Genomic DNA, 6,850 nt, shown 5'->3' on the forward strand with positions numbered 1-6,850 from the left:
GGCAGACTGGCTAAACAAATGCCCGTGACAACTTGTGATGCTTTCCGGCCCGATTTCCATCCATATTTTCGCCGAGAACATTTTAAATGCGCGGGTCGTCCAGACCTTCGTTACTGGTGCGAGTTGCAACAATAAAAAATTCTCTAGCTAGTGCTGCGCGTCTTGGTCGTCTCAGTTCTTTGTTGGTGTATACCAAAATGTAATCGACAAAAAAAACTGCTTGAACCTCTGTACTTTTTTCACCTATTACGTCCAAGCTGATTACATTTTTTTGTGATTATATTTCTATTACGCTACTAGAGCCTCGCACACTAACTCCCGAGTGTGCTATGCAAAATTAAAATGAGATACCCAGAAACCCGTTGCAAGTGCCTTGAAGTCGCTAACGCAAATTTTGAGGAATGTATTTCGAAAAGTATTTGGAGGAGACCAAATGCATTTGGTTGTATTTGTATCTTGTAATTAAATGCTTTTTTGGAAATGTAATTAGATTTGTAATTAGATACATTTTTGACAAAGTATTTTGTATTTGTATTTCGATACATATTTGGATGTATTTTGCCCATCCCTGGATCAAGGTTGCAGATGGAAAAAACTTTCCCTCAGGCAAAATGAAAAATGGCAGGCACAAATTGGTCGCAACAGGAAGAAGACCTTCACTTCCGGTACAAGAGATGTTGTGGCCGCAGATAACGCATCCTATTTGGAACGGCCTTTCATTGACAGATAGTTTTGTCGATATTGTGAAGTTTCATCCACAGTTTGTTGCGTCGAAAGGCTTGCTACGTTCGTTACATCCACACATCTGGCAACATTTAGCCGAACACAAACTTGCTGTTTTCGTTATAATTTTCTTCTGTCTTCCTTGTTTACGGGTGGAGAGAGGGGAAGGAGAGGGGGGGGGGCGATATTTATGTAAACAAGCTTCATTAAGCTACAGTTTCTAAAATTAGATATGTTGTTGATGAAATGTCGCAGGGGTGTATGTCCATGAAACGCCACAGTATCGACGAAATATGCGTCGATAAAAAGGTGTCAACAAAAGGTGTTTTCACGAAACCTGTTTTGACGAAACAATAAGGACTCATACCAAAACGTTTCCAAGCTGTTGACTAGCATTTCCTTGTCTGGGGGAACCTTCAGGGCATATCGGAAAACAAAGTTTTAAAAATAAAGGTCAAACACAAAACGATGCGGAGGTCATACGAGTACGAAGGAGAGTGCACAGACGCAGCAGTTAAAAGATGGAAAAAGGTTTATTTGATAATACGAGCAGGAAGAAAGTAAAGCACGAAGTAGGTGAACAAGTAAAACGATGAAAGTGGCACTGCCGAAACGTCGACTCCTGCCCGCTAAGCCCCCTTTTTCACTTCTCTACTAATAATTTGCTCTAATTTCCTGCGTGTAAATTTGTTTTATTATTTTATATATTCCTTTACGGGGGATGGAAGTTCTTAGTTTATGTAGAATTTTAGCGTATATTTGTTTAAATATAATTACGGTGTTTTACTGGATCAACCACAACGTGATTTACATTCTTCCTACTCATATCATTAAATAAGCTTTTTTTACTCTTGCATTCTTTAACTGCTGCGTCAGTGCCACTGATCTGTATGTCCTTTTGCTGGATCGCGTTTGACCAGCTCCGCCTATGAACGGGAATACGGCCGCGGTCGGCCATCTTTTTGGTAGAGTTATATTATCTCTTGCCTTCATAATAATATGGCGGACAGCGCGGTGGCGGTAGGCTGCCATAAAAATAGCCGTGGATCTAGTACACTGTACCGTGGGTGATGTTTCCTGCTTGATTGAAGTTGTTCGACGAAGCAGGTTCTTGAAACCCGGTATGAACGGTAGCCCCACCTTTGAAGACGCGGCGAAAGTTTTACGAAAGGGCAGCATTGGGGGAAAGCAGCGCAAATCGCTTCGAAAGCAGACGCCGCACCGGGGATGGGCCCCTCCGAGGTTTGACATTGTTGACAGGTGGTGGTGTGATTTCGTTGGTGGTGAAGTCTTGTGCTCCCGAACCGTGGATGTGAACTGAATAAGGGTGGCGATGTGGGTTAGTTGGTTCATACTGACGAAAAGGCAAACAGCGCGCAGAAAACGGGGACTAGAGGAAGTGCAGACAGGACAAGCGCTGTCCTGTTTGCGCTTCCTCTAGTCCCCGTTTTCTGCGCGCTGTTTGCCTTTTCGTGGATGTGCTCGCGATCATTTGGAGAAATCTCGCGAGTGTATCTATTTTCCGGGGTCTCTCCACAAACTAGTGTGCCGATGTGCCCGTGAGTGGTTTATATATATGTTGTCCCTTATATTCGCCTGCGACGTTTTAAAGAAAATGCATTTAAACGAAGTGAATTGATGTCTTTTCCCGATCATACTGGTCAAAGCCAGAGGCGCAAAGCGCCTTCAGCTCGACCGCTCGACCGATCGCGACTGACGGAGCGCATCTCGGCCCCGGCGGCACCGCGCCCCGTGGAGAAATAGTGCGACCAGCCTCTGCTGCGTCCCGCGATGACGGAGCAGCAGAGGTTGGTTGCACTATACCTCCACGGGGCGCGGTGCCGTTGCGGCCGAGATGCGCTCCGATAGCAAACCGAAACTTAAAAACCCGTCGAATTTGTGCGGTTTTTCAGAAAGCCGTAAAATGCTTCGCGTGCCTTCTATTCTTCTGCAATTTGTTGATATAGTGTATTTTGATGATGCTCAGCAATTTTCTAATTGAAACCATGCCCTTAAACACAATATAAAAAAGTTAGTTACGCAAAAATAATTAACAATCTAATTATCCCGAACTTTAATAATTTTCTTAAACAGGCCCCTGGCCTAGGACCAAAACGACATAAGCTTTTGTTTGTTGCGACGCGTAGTTTTCGCAATATCGAAGTTGTCCACCTTTCGTGAAACAACCTGTATATGCAAGTAAAGTGCCCTTTAATTTCTAAATTTACACAACAACTATATTTTCACTGTCGTGGTGCCTGACATTATCTGAGCCACTTGTGCAGCATCCATCATTCTTTGCCGATTTTTTTTATATAGGCAGATGTACACTGCTCGCCTCGTTTCGTCACAAGCTGATTTGAAAGCAAACCTTTTAGCACGCTGCGGCGAGTCTCCACAACCGCTGTTTAGACAGCAGCCGCAAGGTGCAAGAAAGATGGCGCTTCGATTGACTGCTGATGAAAATTGTGGTGAGGTGAACCTCTATACGCAAGCGTCTGTTATAACTTTCTAACTTATAGTGCCCACCACTGTCGGCATAGTCGAATTTCATTACCACCCACTGTGTAACCCTGTGACAAACAAACAGCCATGCAACAAACAAACAGCCACGCAAGGCAAGAATAAACTGTATGACGTTTATTGACTTCAAAAACAATAAGCAGCGGTATCTCAATTCGTTGATCAATCAGCAATAGGCAGTATTTTATTGGGAACAATAGCCGACGTTCAAGTTCAGGGTCCATCTTTATAGCAGGGGCCACCGCATCTTTTTGAAACGCCGCCACGATGCCCTTTCTATCTTGCTGTTGCGACGATATAAAGAATCCACTGACTTAGACGAGGGAACGTCAACATGTGACGTTTATAAGCACGGGCAGGTGGTTCGCGGCGGAAGAATTCGTCAACCAGCCAATTTAGTCAACTCTACTAGCTTCTAGGAAAATAAAAAAAAAATGCACTAATGACAAGGACAGAGGCAGAAACAGCTACGACACACGGAGCGCAATCTCCAACTATTTATTTGGCGCAAAGCACAGCAGTATAAGTAGCAGTAATCAGCTGGCGAAAATAAAAGGAGAGATGAAACACATCCATCCAAACACGTTTTCTTTCTCTGATAGTCAAACTGATTCCATGCTTGTCCAATCGTGACCTTTTTGTTTGTTTTTTTCGTTTTAGGCCGTAATTTTTTTTTTTTTTTTTTGTTAAGACGAGTGTTTTTTTAAAAATCAGGGTAGCAACCTCACTTATTGCAATGCAGTGGCAGATGCCGTCTGAGTTGTTCTTTATCGACAAAAAGTGTTCCCGGGCCTTCAGGTGCAAACATCAAATAGTCTCGCCAATATAGTCTCCCGCAAAAAGCGGTATTTCATAAATAACACCTGAAGCGCATTCCGTGTAATGATTGCTGTGCTCATTTTTGCATTCTTGTGTGCTCGTTTTTGTCTTCATCAAAGGGCACATTTTACTTAGCTTACAGGGCGCTGAAAAGACGAGCGAAACACCGTATCTCGTCGCCAATTTTTTTAAAGTTAAGGAACAGGCCCCGATGGTACGGAATTACGCACCCATGCATTTTTTTATTTTGCTCGTCTCTTTGGAACCTCTTTTTAGCCTCTGTAGAAGGCGCTCACATTCAGCAGAGAACTAGTGTCTCTGCTGCTGAGACCTACAGCAAAGACCTACTCTGCAGCAGTAACGCTGTCACACTGGCCTCTGAAACTGGTCGCCATTTTATGGGAACGGGAACTTTTTTACGCTGAGGTAGAGCTAGGCATAATGATGGAGATCTTAACAAGCTTTGAGGGGGCACTGGTTGGAAGTCCCTTGTTGGAAGTTCCAGTAAGGTGGTTCGAAGTTCCAGTGAGGTGGTTCGCGAGTTAGAGTGTGGTTTCCTGCCTGCAAGGACTGCTTTCTCGGTGGACATTGAGGATCATTTTTTTTTTATTTCATGCCAAACGAGGGCTTGTTCACTGGCTTCAAAAAGAGCATCGAGGAGTTCGGTGAAATTAGTTTCCTGAATGCAACTGGTGCCGGCACCGAAAGTTTTCTTGAATTGCTGCGATTTTACTTGAATTCTACCGTGATTTCGCACGTGGAGAGTTTCCATGTTCAAAAGACCGGCATTTGTATTGGGAACGCGGTTGGCCCCGTGCTTCGTGATATAGATCTGTCTTTTTTCGACAGGCGCTTACAACGCCTTTGCGATCAGCATGCACTTCGCGTTTTTAGATATCGGGGATGATATGGGAAATGTCTCGGGTTCCTATTTTATTGCCAATACTGTTTTGAGCATTCTATCCATCTTCATTTCAGCATCCGATGGCCTTAATTGTACCCATTAAGTGGCCGTAAAAAGTACCCTCCAGTTTTTAAACCTAAAACTAACGTTGACTGACCACCACATCTGCTGGTCATACCATCCCAGGACTAAAAATGGTCTGTTGCCCTAGGACAGTGCCTACTCAAAGCTTGTTAAGAGAGCCATCATTATGATTAGCTGTACCCCAGCCTTAGAAAAACCTGTGTACATAAAATGGCGGCCCGTTTCCGCGGTCAGTGCGAGCGCCTTGCTGCTGCAGGGTACTCCCAACACTTAGTTTCTGCTGTGTGTGAGCTCCTTCTACAGGGGCTAGAAACCGGTTCCAAAGAGCAGAGGCGCAAAGAAAAATTGCTTGTACAAGCAATTTTGTGTCATCATGGCCTGCCCCAAACCTAAAAAAAAAAGTGGCGGCCAGATACAGTGTCTAGCTCGCCTTTTCGGGCGCCTTGTACACTCAATAAAGTGTGCCCTGTGATGAAGCCAAAAGCGAGCAGACCAGAATGCAAAAAGGGGCACAGCAATCGATACACGGAGTGCGCTTCAGGTGATATTTATCAAGTACCGCTTTCTTGCGGGAGAATGTATTTTTTGCGAGACTGGGCGATGTTTCAACCTGAGGGAACGGAAACACTTTTTGTCCATAAAAAAAAAAAAAAAAAAATTAGGCGGCCATCTGCCACTGCATTGTAATAAGTGCAGTAGCTACCCTGATTTGCCAAAGACACGCGTTCTTGCAAAAGCACAGAAAGTTAGCGAAAGAAAACCCGTTAATGCTTACTTCGTTAAAAAGAAAGGTCACGATTGCATAAGCCTGCAATCAGTTTCATTATTGGAGAAAGAAATAACTTTTTGGATCGTCATGCTTAATCTCTCCATTTATCATCGCGAGCTGATTACTGCTGCTTATGTATTTTTCGATACATGAACCAACTAGGCCCGCCAAAAATATGTTACTTCTAGCTCCCACTGGTGCTAGGCCAAGGGGCACAACGTTCGCTCGCCAAATCTCACTTGAATAAAAATGTATTTTTGCATTAAAGTTATCACGTCGCTACGGCAAGGGGATGGTCGGTGGCCAGCAATAAAGAAACAAAAATAGTTCACCGGGTAGGATAGCGCACAGCAGCTTGGAACACCTGGAGCGAAAGCTCGTGATGCCGAAAAGAACCAAGGTATCTTGGGTTCAATCACCGCCCCTGTCCCTTTTTATCTAGATGAGCATCGTACCGGCGTGTGATAGTGTATCGCTACTGCTCACGTTAAAAACCTAAAGGCCAGCACTCGTTCTGCGGTGGATAGGTTTCTCATCTACAACTGAAACACCAGACGCCCAACGGATCTGACTAACCTATGACTGTCTATACACACATAAAAATGATTACAATTTTCGCTGATCATACAAAATATAATGTGGCGCAACGTACCAGCCTAGCATTGAAAAGTACTCGCTAAATGTTTAAGTAATTAGAGACTGCAACGCTGCTCTGTCAGGGCCTCCTATAGGGTAAAAGCCCGCGCCTTGGAGACCAGAACCGCCGCCATAACTGGCAGAAACAGAACTAGAAAACATAGTAGAAAAAGGATATAAGACTGCTGGCGCCCTCAGAGACACGTGGGCACTTTCCAGAACTTTCCCATCTGTTTTTCATTGTTTTAGACCGCAACTCTTAGGCGCCCCTTTCCGGCTTGAGCGGCGTCGCCGTCGGCGCAACGGTAAGGTCACGTGACCCCCCAGGTCACGTGACCCCTCAGTACCCTTCCCTCTTCCTGCTCAAGAGCTGCGCTCCAATTCGGCGTTAC

Source organism: Ixodes scapularis, unplaced genomic scaffold (genome assembly GCF_016920785.2).
Source record: "Ixodes scapularis isolate PalLabHiFi unplaced genomic scaffold, ASM1692078v2 PGA_scaffold11__112_contigs__length_91849675, whole genome shotgun sequence".
Lineage (NCBI taxonomy): Eukaryota > Metazoa > Arthropoda > Arachnida > Ixodida > Ixodidae > Ixodes > Ixodes scapularis.